Here is an 18,336-nt window from a genome sequence, read left to right as displayed (position 1 = left end):
TCACTTGCATTGGGTGGAAGAATGACTGTTAAAATCTTTAGGATATGATTATAGATGAAAATATGCTCTTTCCATGGCATTTATCTAACTTGAAATGAGTTGATACAGAATCAAACATGATGGGGGGCTGCATTAGTGGAGGAGAATTTGCACAGACATCACCAGGGACCAAGAACATTTGAGTATGGGGGCAGAGGTTGGAACAATGTAGCTTCTAGCCAAGCAGTTCCTTCCAAGGATTGCTGACAAACACAGAAAAAGCCAGGAGAGAGGCCAATCACAGCTTGTCTCCTAGAAACAGACTAATAAAAGCAACTGTCCATTGCACAGAGAGGGATACTCTCTCAGCCTAAATACATGGGGGAGGGCCTAGGCCCTGCTCCAAATAATGTGACAGACTTTGAAGATCCCCCATGGATGGCCTCACCCTGCCTGGGTAGCAGAAAGGGGATGGGACAGAGGGTGGGGGTGGGACAGGGTGGAAGAGAGGGAGAGGAAACTGAGATTGACATGTAAAACAAGATTGTTTCTAATTTAAATAATAAAAGAGCAACTGTTTGAAATCACGATTTTAGACATCCAAACTCTAGCATCATAAATGGTTTGTTCTGCTTGAAATCTCCTTCTCTGTCATAATTTCTAAGGTTTTCCTATAAACTCTACAAACCACACAATCCTAGGCTGCTGCAAAGAGAAAACTGAACATCACTTAGCTGTAACCACATAAAATCCATAGCTACTGATGAATTTCTCAAGTCAGTGTTGTGCAAGTTTGAAAGCTGAACTGGCATCACTAGAACATCTTAGTTCTCTGTGTTCCTCGGTACCTATGTAGCACATCACTTTCCATATGTTAACTGATTATGGATTGAAAAGTCCATGTATTACCATGGAAATGACTATATTCTATGTCAGGATCTGCCCCTGAATGACTATGAATTTTCAAAAGGAAGTAGCATTTTGACCTAAATATATCCATCTTCAAATGAGATATAGGACTGAATTATCACTCCTCCTTCCCAGATCCATGACCAATAAATATCTCTATTAGATCACTGCAAACTGTGTAAGCACCTCATCATACTTTCAAACCATACACTCTAGGAAGCTGATCTCAGCAATTCTTTTATTCCTAGAAATCTTCAAGAGTATGGTCATTTTTTTAAATGTCCTTCTTACTTAATAGAATTTATCCCCAATATCATGTATTTGGATTTTGTTACTCTTTCTACCATAATGTGGGTTGCCGGGTATTTAACTTTGTCTCTTTAAGTGTTAATTTCCCTTCTAAGATGCAAGCTACTGAATAGGAATGTACGTGTCTCAGCAAAGAAAATCTCCATGTTCTGTGATGGTTTACTAATTCTCTTTCATCTGTCCTCTTCCACAGTTTTCCTTGGTGTTCTGGGTGAAGTATCTGAAGATGTTAAGGAGGTGTCAGGATGTATTTACTCAATTCTTCAGATGCTGCATACATTCACTGCAAGCAGTTTTCTGAAAAAGTGACACTGTGGCAGGCATATTAGATAACAAATGAAAAACTCCATTACATACATATCATCTTCAGATGTGAGAAATTAAAGTTTAAAGGAAAACATACGTGAAAGGAAAGGAAATAGCCAAGCTACTAGCAGAGCCAATTCAACTGGGGCTCTGTGCGTCATGGCTGAGCTGCCCTTCAAACTCCTGTAATCTGCTTCTACACTTGTAGGTAATAAAAGATGTTGCTCAGTGTGACCTCCTCTATGTCTTCCATGCCATTTTATGTGCTAGTAAAAAATGCCCCAACTTGACTGCATAACTATGTAGTAGTGTGAAAGAATTTTATAAAATGAAATAACAGAAAAAGAAGCTTGAGCTCTATTTCTTCTGACTAGTAGCCTGAGACCTACCATTAAACATCTCCGAGATATTAGTGGATCTTCTGCAGCAGAAAGAAGATAGACTATGAAGTGTGCTAAAAACCTTTTACACTTTTCTGGAAATATTTGGTTTAATTGGTACAACATTAGAATCATTAACAGATCACTTTCAGTGAAACGTTCTGTTCAAAATTATCTTCATTTTGGAGAATTTTCAGTAAGTTACAACTATAAATTAAATGATTAAGAAATATGGATGTATTCTTGCCACTAATTCTAGCATAAAATGATTTTTTGTCTCATGGCAGCCCCTTGGGTGCTGCTACATTGGATACACCCAGCTGTTGATGTGATTTAACAATCAAGGGATATTGCCATCCCTTATTACAAATTGGCAATTGAGGAAACATTGTCACACTCACCATGAAGATCCTCATATCCTTCCCTGTGACTGAGTCATGAATGGTCACTAATATCCAAGACTTTGCATTAGAACATGGGGTGGGGGTGGGGGGCTGTGAGGCAACATTACCTTAGTTTTCATCTATCTGTGAGAGAATTCAGTATCTGGAGGAAAACTTTAGCTTCCTGTGCTTTGCATGTTTGTGTTTTTCAGTTGAGCAGATGATGCTTGGGTAATCTAAATACCACAAAGCTTTATCATCCAAATAAAAGCCCTAATCTCACATCTCTAAAACCCCCCTTTTTTCAGTTTTTCTTTGCTTACTTCTAAGAATCTTGGTAGTATATTCTTAGACACTTTCATCTACTTCATTTTTTCTTTCACAAGGAAAGCCAGTACAGGAATCTGATCATTTATCATCTGTACTTAATCACTTCAATGAACTTTTTTTTCATACCAAAGATACAGGAACACTTCACGGCATGACATAATGCCTGTTTATATGGGGTCCTGCCAGACATTCTATTTATATTACAATATGTATTTAATATTAAAAAGCCTTTCTTTAAATACTTGCTGTGTTGACATTTCATGGAAAGGGAAATAAAAGAAATAGGGAGTTGTATATTTGTCACTATTTGAAGTTAGATTATTATCTTAATATCATTTCAGCAGTAGGCAGATCTCTTTGATAACCTTATCTGTATCTAATGATTCATCAATTAAAATCATTTTCTCAGTTTGTACTCATTTGATTTCTAGTTTTTAGATCTTATCACCTTCTTTAATGACTTAAGTCCCTCCTATGACTCATTATGTAATATTATCTTGAGTTTGTTATCTTTAGTTACCATTGTTCCAATATTACTTTCTAATAGACTGTGTTATTTTCTTTTGCTTTGAAAGCTATGTGAATGCTTGGTGTACTCACAAAGCCTCCTGAAGTGCCTGAAACTCACTCTTTCCTGTATTGTTTGTTTCAGTGTTATCAACAGGCAATTGTTGATGAATGTTAGCACAATCATTCAAACTTCAAGAGCATCTGTGGAAAACGGTCTTAGCTGTCTTAGAAGCAAATGCTCTGATTGCACATATTCAAAATGCCTACTTGATAGACACCTTGAAGTCCTTGTTGTTTTATGTGGTGTTGTTGCTATTGTTTATCTTAGATTATTTTGATGATATAAAAATTGTAATAGACTAAGACCTCAAACACTTATATTTGAGTCATTCTTTAATTCCCTTGGTTTCCCATAACTACTATCAACTAATCCCAACTGTATTAAAACTTTTGAACCAAAAACAATGACTTTATTGTATTGTTTCTAATGACCCATGGCCCAAACAAAATATCCAGATTTGATGAGGAGTGCCAGGCTGAAATAGTTTAAATAAACAATCCTTGTAACTTTTGCATTAGTTTTCAATGATGGTGTATTCAAACCATTTTCCAGTTGGTAATTTCTAATGATATGCCACTAAGATGCAAAAATTATAATTATATGCCAATAGACGAGGCTGAGGATTTTTTTCTAAAAACTGCAGTTCCTTGACCAATAAAGAACAAACTTAACTGGCAGTTGCTATATAGATCTAACAAAAGGTCTGTTTTATGGCAAGTCAATAGGAAATAGCTTCATCAAATTAAATTCTTTATACCTAAAGTAGACCTAGAATCCACAAGCATAAGGTTGAGTAAATGATCCCCATGTTTGAACTTCTAATCTAAATCCCTAGTTTTCTTGTTTTAACGTAAGCTCTTTAAAATCATATGTTACTACCAAAGCATACAATTTTTTAAGGCAATATGTTCAAATAACAATTATAAGAACAAAAACATTAGTAACTACAGTTTAGTCAACATTTAATGTGGTTCATGTATCACAAAAAAAACTCATTTCATGTATACTCAGATGATATCATGTCAGCATTGTTATTATTGATTATGGATGAGTAAGAAAACTATTTCATGTAGTGTATAGAAGGTCACATTGTTCCTAAATACCATAGCTAAGATTTTATATTACATGCATGTTGTGCCTTCAAGACCCAAGCTCTTAACAATGGACTTACAGAATAAACAATTCTAGGAAAAATGGCTGTCGCAACTTTGCTCCATGATTCTTGAAAGTACTCTAAAATAGTTGTGCTACTCTATGACACATAGTTTAAAGTTACCAATATTTTCTCATTTCCTGAATTTCTTTGAGCATTATATTCCAAACATCTAAAGTAAATGAAGAAAAGTAACATATAATTCCATGGAATTTGAGTCCACTCATCTCTCCTTTCAAACACTCTCTATGACAGGCCTGTTCTCACTGCCTCCCCCATAGCAATCTTCTTAATATCAACTTCTCTTTACATGGGCTGTTTCTCTATTCTGCCACATGGTCTTCTTTAGAAGATCTTTATCTCTTCACTCACCAAATTTAATATAAAAAGTAGCCACTTGGATCATATCAAAATATAATTGGATTCTTTCTATCCTCTACTTCAATTTCTCCAAAGACTGTATTTTTCACTTACAGTAAAAAGTGATAAGCCATTTTAAGTCTGTTGTCTGTTGTCATCCACATATGCTTCTAAACACAGTTTTAAGTACACACTTAGCTTTATACATTCTTGAGTAAAGTCTTTTTTGATTCCTAGAAATTCTCATACTAAAATGTTAAATTTTATCATGTCCTACTGGCTTGCTTCCCAGCTTTTCTCTCCCTTTGATACTTTCTTCTCAGACACATTACTTCGTCCTTCCATCTAAAATTGCAATCTTGAGAATCTTTCTGACTTCCTTTATTTGAACTCTTAGTCAAATCAAAATGTTATGCTATATCACTAAGCAACCTGTGTATGGCACCAAATAAGAAACATCATGGCTACTTATTTCCTAGTACTAGTTCACTGACTGACAATGCTTACCTGAAATTAAAAAATTATAAACATACAAATGCATATGTGAATGAATACATGACTCCATCTTTACTGAATACCCTTGTGCCAGACATTGAATATTTTGTAGGTCTAAATATATAAGACATTTGTTCAACGTTCTTTGAGGTTAAAAACTGATCCTCAGATTCATCATTCCTATACATTTATATAATTTTCCCCTTGCTTATTGGTTACTAGCTTCTAGTAATCATTCTGCTCAATGACAGCAATCTAGGTTCAATATCTACTTTAGACTCCTTAAGAATATTTTCTAGATACTCTCCATCAAAATGACATGCCTCTTAATGATATTTTTTCTACTTGAAAGTACATATTTAAGATAGCTTGTCTTTTCCTTCATGTGTGAACAATGTTTCTTGTTCCTTTTTTAAGTTGCTGAATCCATTCTTCTTTTTGCTTGTTTTCCCATACACTACACTGAGTCTGCAAAATACTGAATAACTGTAAACATCTACCCATTCACTTTTGGTGCACACAGTTGATTATAGTGGGCCCACTGCACGAATGTCACGCTGAGGATAAGAGTAAGCCAAGAGCACATAACTTCTCCATTTCTGCAGTTCAATTCTAGGATGCTCAAACATTCCTCTAAATGCCAATTCTTCATATTTTGTATCACAGTCTATTAATTTGTCATCAAAAAAACTGAACAGTTCTATTTCAAATCACAAAATCAGCAACAAACAAGGAGGTATACACTATGATAATGATATCCTAAACTACTTGGTGACCTACAGGATTTAAGGTTTCTTATATATAAAATAGAGATCCCCAAACCCATCTCAATTAATTTGAAGATCAGATCTGCTAAAGTCTGATGATACTAGAAAATTACCAAGTTATTTAGAAAATATGATACTAAAATTGAGATAGTAATTTCCAGTGAAGGGTTAATTTTATCTTAATCATGTTAAATGCACTGTGAAGTATTTGAAGGGATAATGAATAAAATTCAAAGAACATGGATTAAGATGTAATTCAACTCCTTTTGTTATTCAAGCGAAGGAAAAATCTGTTAAGTACTCCTTTTTTCCTTACAAATAAACCAACAGTAATGTTACCATCCACACTGATAAATAATGTTAGTGAATGTTATTGAAGGTACTTAATAAATTAATGAGAATAAAGGTCAAATGCTTTCAGCTATACATTACAAATTTCATAGCAGTAACATCGTCAACACTACTACAAAAAAAATTGGAAATACAACTGAGAGTTTCAGCAGAAAAAATGTATTTTTATTGGTACTGTCTTCATTTTTCATAGAGGATCCTTGGAAATATTTTAGGTACTTCTATTGAATTTACAAGGTTTAAAAATTATATATTCTGGGGCTGGAGCAGTAGAACCAGCATGGTTGTCCAATAGGACTCTACCTTGTATGGTTCCCAACACCCCTGCCAGGCTGTTCAGAAGTACCAGTAACTCCAGCTCCAGCAACTCTGGCTTTGGTGGGTATTTGTATTCACATGCACATAACCACACACAGACATGTGAACACACACACACACACATACGCACATACACATACACACACACACACAATTGAAAATAAAATAAAATCTTTTAAAAAATTACATCTTCAGTTAAGGCTGGACAATATAACTAGATAATGGCATATATATAAAGCAGAAAAGCATGTACTTTATTAAGAGTGAATGCAAAATTCCATTTATAGTTTACTTGTGACTTGGATAAAGATTGTCCTGCTGAAGCAATAATATAAACTGACAAGAAGAAACTGAAAAATGAATTCTCATGTTAAATATTTGGCCAACTAATAATATACCCCTTATTAAATAATAAACCAAATATGTTATTTCATTTTACTGTTTGAAATAAGAATAATAAGAGTTGATTTTAATAACACTGTAAAATCAGTTCTTAAATTTGTGAATAATAATCTGTCATTCAAATGTCATTGCTGATAATCAACATGCATTCTGTGATACATAAATTGCTTTCAGTCACTTATTCTCACTTCTTATAGATATTATTTTCAAGGATCTGCTGCAGTGCCTCATAGTCACAGCCATCCCATGCTTATAAGGAATTTCTCATGCTTCGATGACACCAAAGTTTTCATAGTTTGCTACATTTTTAACTGCACTTATTTCTTTTCATAGCCTATCTAATTTAACTTCTTTTCATAGCCTATCTAATTTAACCCTTGGTTTACCCTAATAAAGTAGGTTTCATGGAGGTCAAATTCACTTCTTAAAAGATAAATCTAGGTAGCCAAAGACACATGCCCCAGAGATGCAGCTTGTGATGGTATAAATGAATTTTTCCTGCGAGTCAAGTTCCTCAGTTTTTGAAGCTTATCCCTTATGGTAGGGTACATTGCTCAACCTTGATGCAGGGGGGAAAGGCTTGGTCCTGCCTCAACTGAATATGTCAGGCTTTGTTGACTCCTCATGGGAGGCCTTACCATTTCTGGGGAGTGGATGTGGCATGGGGTGAGTGAAGATAGGGGCGAGCAGGAGGAAGAGAGGGAGGGCCAGCTGTGGTTAGTATGTAAAATGAATAGAAAATCAAAATAGAAAAGAAAACTCAAATTAAAAAGTAGAAAACTCCAGCATGTTCCCTCATTGTCATTGCTTTTCTGTTTTCTCTTCTTCCACTCCTCCATCTCCTGGTCCTTTGGTTACTTCCGTCTTGCTTTCTCTCCTTCCCTTCTTTCCTTTTTAAATTTTCTCCTTCATTCCTTCCTTTCCTCCAACCTTCTTTCCTTCCAACCTTTATTCCTTTGACCTACTAATCAGTACCTCCTTCCCTTCTTCCCTTCCTTCCTTCTTTCCATTTATTGCTGTCATGAATTACTCCTACCACCCAGCCTTAATATGACATACCTCATGAGCTTATTGGGCAGTAAATTTCAAGTTGATTTACATTAAGTATGTTATGTACATTAAGATTGCCATCTCCTCATTTGGCATTTTTCAGTGCTGAATGCTAGAGAAGTTAAATAGATTGCTAAAAGTCAGGCAAATTCGGTTGTGGTTAACCTGGGATTCCAGAGCCACTGCACACTAAAGCTTAATATATGCAGTCTTGAGCAGAGCTCCCATCAGACTTGCTTAAACAGAGCCAAGGGCAGTAAAATTGAATGTTGCACAGATTCTAGACTGGACTCTAGCTCTAATGACCAAAGTGTAAGTTTTAATGTCCCTACCTGTGTCTCCCTCATCCAAGCTACTTCATTTTGTAATAGACTTCAAGTCTCTGTTGATAGGAAGAAGCACTTTCAACAGTCATAATGCACTCATGAATTCACTCATTTTTCCTGGAGGCACAGTTTCTGTGCATTTTGGAGCAGTGAAATGTAAAGGATATTTCCTTTCTGTGAGTAATCCTTCATTGTGAAGTAATAATGTCATAAAACGTTAAATGTAATCCCTGTAAAAGAAGAGAAATGAACTCACTGTGCTTCCTATGGTGAGTAGCAGGAGAATTTTCTGACTTCATTAATCCATTTTCTAAATGTTTGACTTGGATGCCTCACTGTGGAGAGAAACCAGCTTTTGGCTTCCTTTCTGAAATGAGCCAAGATATCTCATACCTATCAGATGTGCTTTTCTAGACTCTTACCTCAGTTTAAAATGGAGTTGAATCTATATGCTTTAATGTGTGTGAAGTATGGCTGATGCACACAAAGAGTTATGTTGAGCATGTCAAGGCACAAATTCTCTTAGGCTGCCAGTGAGGGAATCAAAACTCCCAGTAAATGCTGGAACAGTGGTGGGCAGGAGTCAGTTCGAAATGAATTAAGATGCCACAGTAGTGTTTTTAACAGCTGGTAGAACATTATTGTGATGTCATATGTTGCAAAATGCGGTAATCACTTTTTTTGAGAATTTTTACTATGATTCTCCCTCTACTACATTGCTGCTTTCATAGGCCAGGGCTCAGAACATCTTTGAATCTCTTCTCTTATTTCTACTCTAACACAACTTTTTCAAAATGTATGAAAATCTGTTTGAGTATTATGTGAATACAGCAAAGGTCCATTTACCAAAAGCATTTTACCTGTGTTGACAAGAATAGAAGGAATTTAACTACCATGGTGTTACTTAAAGGCTATTGTCCTCTATAACTTACTAATCGTGTCCGGCACATGAAGTATATTTACCCCTAAATGTAATGTCTTTGAAATTTAGGGGTCTGTATAAAATTATCAGATAAAAAAGACATATTAAAATGTATAACTTGTATTTAAAGCAGGCCCCTGATCAAATTATTTTTTATTTAACGTAATGGCATCTATTTAAGGTTGTTATTACTATCATTGCTTAACAAATAAAAACTTAAGTGACATATATTATGTGATTTGGCCAAGGTTAATTACTTAGCAAATGCAGTCCTAAATCTATACTTCAGAATCATGAGTTTTAATTTCTTTCCTACTACTATAAACTAATGCCACTGAATTGGTTATGTCGATTTGCCCTAAAACGTAATAGTGCTGCTATTGAAAAAAGCATTAAAAATTAGTTGTGTGTTTTGATAAATCTGAACCACACTTAAGAATGGAATGTTTTGTGTGTTCTTTAGAGTTAAATATATATATATATGCATATATATATATTGTTTATATATATATTGTTTAATCAACAAAGTTAATATGTTAATAATTACATATACAGAGCTGGGACTGCAGGTAAGTTGAAGAACACTTCCGCAGCATGTGTTGTGTCAGGACCTTAGTTCTTTCCCCGTTACAGGAAAAAAAAGCTGCATGTAAGAATCATCGATGACAACTAATGAATCACTTCTGAGATCAAGAATGAAATACAGATATTCCCTGATACTTTTCCTTTTTAAAAAAACCTTTTTCTTTACTCTATAGGTTTGATGATTTGATTATTATATGGCAAGGTGACTTCTTTTTCTGGTCCACCCTATTTGGTGTTCTGTAAGATTCGTGTATTTTCATAGGCATATCTTTCTTTAGGTTAGAGAAGTTTTCTTCTATGATTTTGTTGAATATGTTTTCTGTACCTTTGAATTGTATTTCTTCACCTTCTTCTAGACCTATTATTCTCAGGTTTGGCTTCTTCACGGTGTCCCATATTTCCTGGATATTTTGTGTTAAGGATTTGTTGGTTTTGAGATTTTCTTTGGTTGACGACTCTATATCCTCTAATGAGTCTTCAACACCTGAGATTCTCTCTTCTATCTCTTGTATTCCATTGGTGATACTTGCATCTGTAGTTCCTGATCGTTTACCCAGCTTTCCTATTTCCAGCATCCCTTCATTCTGTGTTTTCTTGATCGTTTCTATTTCAGCTTTCAATCCTTCAACTGTTTGAGTTGTTTCCTTCATTTTTTTGGTTGTTTTTTTCTTGGTGCTCTTTAGATTCTTTGAGAGATTTGTTTATTTCTTGAATTTTTCCCCCATTTCATGGATTTTTTTGTTTGTTTTTTCTTCAATTTCTTTAAGTGTCTCCATCATCTTCATGAAATAATTTTTAAGGTCTGTCTCCTCTCCTTCGTCTATGTAGTGCTTTTCGGGTCTTGCTGGTGTTGGATCCCTAGATTCTGGTGGGGTCATGTTAGTCTTTCTATTGCTGAGTGAGCTCTTATTCTGTCTTCTTCCCATCTCTTCTTCCAGTGGATGCTGGTGGGGTCTTTCCATCTCCACTGGTCTCCTTCCTTCCTGAAGCGGAAGCTGGACTCACTGGGGTTTGGGCTTGGAAGAGCTGATGTCTTTCCTGAAGCTGGACTCTCTGGTGTTTGGGGCTTGGAAGAGCTGATGTCTTTCCTGTGTGGGCAGTCTTCTGGATGCCAGGAGCGGCCCCAGAAGATCAAGGGGATGGGTGTCGGGCAGGGGATCCCAGCCAGACACCGAATCTCACCTGAAGCTGGACTCGCTGGGGTTTGGGGCTTGGAAGAGCTGATGTCTTTCCTGTGTGGGCGGGTCTTCTGGATGCCAGGAGCAGCCCCAAAGATCAAGGGGATGGGAGTTGGGCAGAAGATCCCAGCTGGAGACCCAAAATCACCCTGAAGCTTAGCCATCAGGGAAATGCAAATCAAAACAACTCTGCGATACCATCTTTCTCAAGTCAGAATGGCTAAAATCAAAAACACTAAAGACAATTTATGCTGGAGAGGATGTGGAGAGAGGGGAACTCTACTCCACTGCTGGAGTACAGCCTCTTTGGAAATCAGTGTGGAGATTCCTCAGGAAAATGGGAATTAATCTACCGCAAGACCCAGCAATTGCACTCTTGGGCATATATCCAAATGAGGCAAATTCATACAACAAGGGCATCTGCTCCACTATGTTCATAGCAGCATTATTTGTAATAGCCAGAACCTGGAAGCAACCTAGATCCCCCTCAACTGAAGAGTGGGTGGAGAAAATGTGGTACATTTACACAATGGAGTATTACTCAGCAGAAAAAAATAATGGAATCTTGAAATTCACAGGTAAATGGATGGCACTGGAGGAAGCCATCCGGAGTGAGGTAACCCAGTGGCAAAAAGACAAACATTGTATGTACTCACTCATATATGGTTTCTAGTCATGGATCAGAATAGTGCCAGTCTGCACTTCCACTGATAGAGAGTATGGAAAACAGGAAAGAACCTAAAAGATATGCATATATGCATAGTACCCAAGAGAAGAGGATTGAGACAAGATCCTTTGAATGGAGGGGAACACGGTGAGGTGTGGCGGGGAGTGGGAGCTGGGAAGAAGAGAGGGGGAGAAGAGAAAGAGACAGTAGGTCATGGGGGAACAGGAAGTTGAGTGGGAGGGGGAAGAGGGAATCATAGGTTAGAAGACAGATCAGGCACCAGAGTGACCTCTGGTGATCTAAAGGGATGACACCAATTGGCAAGCTAAGCAATAGTGGAGAGACCACCTCGAATGCCCATTCCTGATAATGAACTTGATGTCTATAACCATCTGGGCCCTTCATCCAGTGACTGATGGAAGCAGAGGCAAACACACAATTAAGCACTTAACTGAACCCAAGGAACCCAGTGGCAGAGAGAGAGGAGTGATGAGCGAATTGGCAAAGAATGGGCTGGCAAAACTAGCAGAGACAGCTGATCTGAACAGGGGAGAGCTCTTGGACCCCAGACTGACAGCGGGGAGGCTAACATGGGACTAATCTGGACCCCCCCAAATGTGAGTGTCAGTGAGAAGGCCTGGGCAACCTATGGGGCCTTGAGCAGTGGATCAGTGTCTAACCCTGGAATACAAACAGTCATCGTGTGCCCATAGCACAAATAGGGATGCTCTCTCAGCCTAGACTCTTAGGGGAATGCCTGGACCCTACCCTGAGTGAAATGACAGACTCTAGATATCCCCTATGTGGAAGGAATTGGCAATAGGGTGGGAGGGTGGGGGGGAAGGGGAGTGCGGGAGGAGGGGAGGGAGAGGGAACTGGGATTGACATGTAAAACAAACTATTTAAAATTAAAATAAAAAATGATAAAAAAGAATGCAGACTATTGGATTTTGCTTATTTGTTGTGGGGTTTGATCATATTTTTTAAAATAAATGTGCTAATCTTAACTATAAAAAATAAAAATAAATAAAAAACCTTTTTACATTTGATGTATTTATTTGTGCGTGCATGCGTTTGTTTGTGTGTGTGTGTGAGAGAGAGGGGGGGGAGAGATAGAAACAATGTATAATGCATATATGCTGTTGTTCCTACACATAAATACCAAGGAAAAAATTGAACATAAAAATTAGGCAAAGTTGGAGATTAATAGTTACAATGGCAATGGCCATATAGCATAATAAAAGTTATGTGTATGCTTTTTCCTGTTTATTGGGGTTTTTGTTTAATTGCTTGTGTCTTTACCTTTATAATTACAGCATGTCAAACCATATTTTCTTGGTCTATCTAATCTGCAAACAACATTAATGTATTGATTTGGATCATTATTGTATACGAGGAGGGTTACTTCACCTCAAGTAATTAGATACTTTAACAGTTGTTATGATTTTAATGAAAGACTAAAAGGCTTGTTTCACATACAGGAATTCTTGCTGAAGAACTGACTTGCTGGGAGCAAGTTGGGTAGGATATCAAGAGATTTAATCATGCTACTTAGAATGGTATGCAATGTAAAACATCGATTGTACAATTCTAATTTACCATTTGCTTTTACAACATGGTTGGTACATTAATGAACGTGAGTATTTTACAGGAATTAGCTCATACTATGTAGAATAAAAATGAAAGAAATATATGAATGGGTAAAAAAGTGAGCATATATACATATATAAAGATAGCAACATTTTAAATTTAGGTTTAAATGCTGTAGAGAGCAAACACAGAGTGAGATAATGTAAAAATCTTATGGAAAAATGAGAGGGTGACTTCAATTATAGGACTTAGATACCTCTGATGAAAATTCCTTATTTCGCTTTACATAACTTTGAACCAAATTCATGCAGAATACCATGGAACACTTAGCAAATACTTTCCTCACACATGTTAGCTGTGTCATGTAAGTGTCTGGGCAGTGTAGATATTTTTGCACTGAAAACTTTCAGGGAAACATATATATATATATATATATATATATATATATATATATATACATGAACATGCTCAGAATCTTTAATTCTGTTAAAGTTTTTTTCAAACTTACAGATTTTATTTTTTATCCTCTTTCATTTTATTTTTATTTTTTTAATTTAAATTACAAACCAGCTTGTTTTACATGTCAATCCCAGTTCCCTCTCCCTCCCCTCCTCCCCTGCCCCCACCTAAATATATTGTTTTCTCAAATTCTTCCTAAAACATCAACTGAATCCTTTACTGTTTTCAGATATAGCATCTCACAGAAGGAATAAAGTGTCAGTGTTTGACACATGTAAGGGTTAAAATTCTTGCAGCAACATCTATAAATAGATTTTCTTAGAAGTAAAGGTCTTATTTTTATTGACATGGTTAGTCCAAATCTGGATTCTGTTACTTTAAATTCAAATCTGAGTTACCTTTTTTATAAATTCATGTAACCCGATTCTAGTTGAATTAGAGGAAAAATATCTAGGTATAGTTTCTTCGGTAAATTACATGACTTGTTCTCAACCTTCTGACAGGTTATTTTTTGCTCTCAGACATTTTCTTATTATATAATTCAGTCTTGTAAAAGTATCTTTACTATTCTTGCCCCAGCACATTAATAATAACAATAAAATAATAATAACAATAATCAAGGTTAATTATGCTTAACATCATTTTCTCTTTTTGCTTCAGTCTGGTCATCTATGAAATATTTCATATTCTGGAGCATAAGAAACTTAAATGGGTATATGTTATTGAAATGAATTTAAATCTCAATTATGATTAAAGCTAGTCATCTACAAAGAGATTTTTCTTAAGCCTTTACTAATATACCCTTTCTCCTACTGTACAGTCCTCATTAAATTCCTCAGCAACCCTGGGGCTTCTTAGGCTTTGGAGAGCTGAGTGATGTTTATCATTCAAGATTCCTGGTAGGGGCTCTGCTTTAGTAGGGGAGGAAGAACATAATCAGAAGGCACACATAATGTTGTATGTTAGAGAAATTGCAACACAGTGATACATCAAAGGCTCATATTCACAAAAAGGGAAGGTCAAAAGCAGCTACATGAAGACCTGATCACCCAGGGTCTCTCAGGAGGAGAATGAATTCTATAAGCCAAAATGGGAAAATGCATTTAAGATGGAATAATATAGTAAAATATAGACTTGATTTATGAGTAGATTCTGTCCATTCTGTTCTGTTTCTCAGGAAGTAGTTTTTAAATCCAATCTGTTTCAGTGGAAAGTTACTAAGCCAGATCTACTCACTGGGAGAAGGGGGAAACAGTTGGTGTAGACAGCACTACACTAAGGAATGCACTAAGCCCTTGGTGTGTGGTGTGTTGATGAGAGAGATACAGATGAAATAACTATTAATAATGTTTTTGAAGGGAGCATAAAATGAGAACGGACAAAACTTTTATAACATGAATCACTTGCAGAATTGAATATTTATTTAAGTAAAGATGTACTACATTTGTTAGTGTTGAAGAATAATTGTGTAACTATGTAAAGATGTATGTTTATGTTGAATTTAATTATATAAAGATGTGCTGATTTTGTTAATGTTGCATTTGTTTAAGTATGTAAAGATATGGTGCCATTTTACTTTGCTGCCTAAGGCACTTAATTGATCTAATAAAAAGCTGAACAACCAATAGCTAGGCACAAGACAAATAGGCAGGACCAATGGGCAGAGAGAAAAGGGGAGCCAACCATCCAGCCAGTGGCCAGCCAGCCAGGGGCCAGACAGACAGGCACAAAAGAAGTAGGAAAGGAGGATGGACAGTATGTAGATGAGGTAAACCAGTCTTGTGGAGGCACATAGACATAATTAATAGTAATTCTCTCATGTCATGATTTGGGGGTTGGTGGCCCAAGAATCCCTACCACGTGAGGCACCCACTTATGTGTAGGCCCTGAGGAAGTGTAAGATGGGAGGAAAGAAATAAGAAAAGCACAACAAAACCCCACAAAGCATCTTAGTAGCCCAGTGATCCTAGCAAGCCCCTGAACAGCTACACATTAAGTAGTACTTGCAAGCTAAGTATAAAATGCCTGCCACAGATGAGTAGCAACTTCCTAAAGGTGGGGCTATTAAATCCAGCTTCCAGTTAAGCACAGCTCTTAGTTATATGCAGCTGTTAGCCAAGCTTGTAGGGTGTAAAGCTCTGCTATTTCACTGACCTAAGCTGGGTGGAGTCATGGCCAACATAAAGCTGAGTGGCAAACTTAAGATTTTGCTCATATAGTTAGAGAAAGTTACAGGTATACAGTAAAGTAGGTTTAGACACTTGTATATGGGGAGACCCTCTAAACAGGTACAGTGTATTTAAAATTTGTGTAAGCATTTAAGAAAGAAAATAAAATGGGTATAGATAGTTGTAGGAAAAAATTAATAGTTAAAAAATAATAAATCCTTTAAAGACAGCAAAGCTATAGAAAGGAAAAAGGCATGTGAAGATGGGAAACACAGGAAGTCTGAGCCCTGTATGTGTTATGGTGACTCAATATTTTGAATGCTGATGAGTAGACTATAGCCAGTGACATTGGATTATAAAAAGTATTGCTGAATTAAAACAGCCTATACACTTTAGGGATGACTTAATTTTAAAATGACCTCAGAAAATGTATTGTGTTAAGAGGAGAGGTTATGCTTTAGTTTATACAGGAAACAAAACTATAAGTTTCTTAAAGTTAACAGAGATCAGGTTTGATTTGGGGAAACCTTCTGAAAATCATGGTTACAGACAAAGAAATAAACCAAGAAAGACTGCTAGACAGGTGATGTATATGCTGAACCCTCTGACTGGGTATAGTTCTGATACTGGACAATATAAGTTATAACCAGATTTACCAGGACTTGACCACTGTCTTAATTTTCTCTGGGTTCCCTGTAGCTGCTGTTGCCCCCCGAGGGCAAGAAGTAGTCTAGAGAACATAACATCCATATTCCCAAGAGGTGGGGAGGGCAGTGTTTGGTCATTCAGTGGGTTATAGTTGTTTGTCATTTGTGGGGGTATGGGAATATAGAATAAAAAGATAATTATTTTTATTTGATAAAATCAAATATTTTACATTGGTATGGATTTTAGTATATTAATACGAATTTAAAGGTATTTTTGTTATACTGTATGTAAGTTTCTACTCTTGTTTGAGGTATTGCACCTATGTAGTTCATTTAAAAATATATTGTATAAATAAGAAATACAGGTTAGTAGTTAGTCATCTATAACAATCCGACTTGTGATTATAGTTGCTATGTTTTTAAGGTTAAACAGATATATTTTAGATACGTTTTTGATCTTCAAATGCTACAGAGACCTCCAGAATATGGCATTTAAGATGTTTAATTACCTAATGTTTTTCATGACAGTGAGACACATCTGCTACTGGCAGCACCAATCCATATCATAAAAGTATGATGGGCATAAAAGAACCTCCATATGGAGTTTGCTTTTATTATAGCAAACCAGCCATTTGTGCATGAAACTGTTCTTCCCTTGACTGTTGATAGTATGCTATAGAAACTGGATAATCAGGACACAAAGGAAAAAGAAAGCCAAACTTTGCTTAGACAAAGCAGGACAGTCCTTCAAAATCCTTGCTTCAAAGAAAGGTTTGTCAGATATTATAGACCTGTAGGCTGAAGATGGATGTCACAAAGTTACAGAGGAAATTTGGGGACTGTCCAAGCAGCCAGATGTGTTTCTGTCCTTTCCACAGTTTGAAAGCTCCTTATGCTGCATGTCCTGTTTTTTCAAGTAATAGTTTGTCCTTCCTGGTGTTCAATGGAGTTCAAAACTAGCCAGTTGTAGTTACAGTTTTCCTTTATGATGATAGAGGGTAAATTTGTTACAAACTCGGGACTGTCCAAAATAGGGTAAATAACAGAGTATTTTCTCTGAAATTGCCAAATGCAAATGATCTTCCAAACACTGTAAATATAAATTCTTTTTTAAGATATAAAAATTATATATTTGTAATAGCCAGAACTTGGAAGCAACCTAGATGCCCCTCAACCAAAGAGTGGATAGAGAAAATGTGGTATATTTACACAATGGAGTACTATTCAGCAGAAAAAAATAATGGAATACTGAGATTAGCAGGCAAATGGATGACACTAGAAGAAACCATCCTGAGTGAGGTAACACAGTCACAAAAAGAGAAACATGGTGTGTACTCTCTCATGTATGGATTTTAGACATAGATCTGGGGAGTGCCAGCCTACAATCCCATGGCCAGAGTGTCTGGGAAACAGAAACTTCATTCAGTGGCTGATGGAAGAAGAGGCACACTCCCACGGGCTAAGCACTGAGCTGAACTCAAGAAAGCCAGTAATAGAGAGGGAGGACTGATGACCAAAGGTATTAAGACTGGGCTGGTTTCACCCACAGAAACAGCTGACCTGATAAAGGATAACTTTTGAATCGCAGGCATCAGCCTGGGAATCCAGCATGGGACTGATCAAGACCCCCTGAATGTGGGTGTCAGTGAGGAGGCCTTGGGAATCTATTGAGCCTTGGGTAGTAGATCAGTATTCATCCCAAGTATACACACAGACTTTAACTCCCATCCA

General features: G+C 36.5%; 1 protein-coding gene and 1 long non-coding RNA gene across 4 annotated transcripts in view; one reads left to right on the top strand and one right to left on the bottom strand.

Moving 5' to 3' along the window:
* Lrrc4c (leucine rich repeat containing 4C) overlaps window positions 1-18,336 on the bottom strand; it is a 1,312,130-nt gene that overhangs the window by 542,084 nt on the left and 751,710 nt on the right. The gene's annotated exons all lie outside the window — the stretch shown is intronic.
* LOC121140444 overlaps window positions 1-18,336 on the top strand; it is a 35,076-nt gene that overhangs the window by 6,567 nt on the left and 10,173 nt on the right. The gene's annotated exons all lie outside the window — the stretch shown is intronic.

The sequence above is a fragment of the Mesocricetus auratus genome, unplaced genomic scaffold (genome assembly GCF_017639785.1).
Source record: "Mesocricetus auratus isolate SY011 unplaced genomic scaffold, BCM_Maur_2.0 Super-Scaffold_100004, whole genome shotgun sequence".
NCBI classification, from domain to species: domain Eukaryota; kingdom Metazoa; phylum Chordata; class Mammalia; order Rodentia; family Cricetidae; genus Mesocricetus; species Mesocricetus auratus.
The sequence above is the reverse complement of the archived record's forward strand: the minus strand, read 5'-3'. Positions and strand labels throughout refer to the sequence as shown.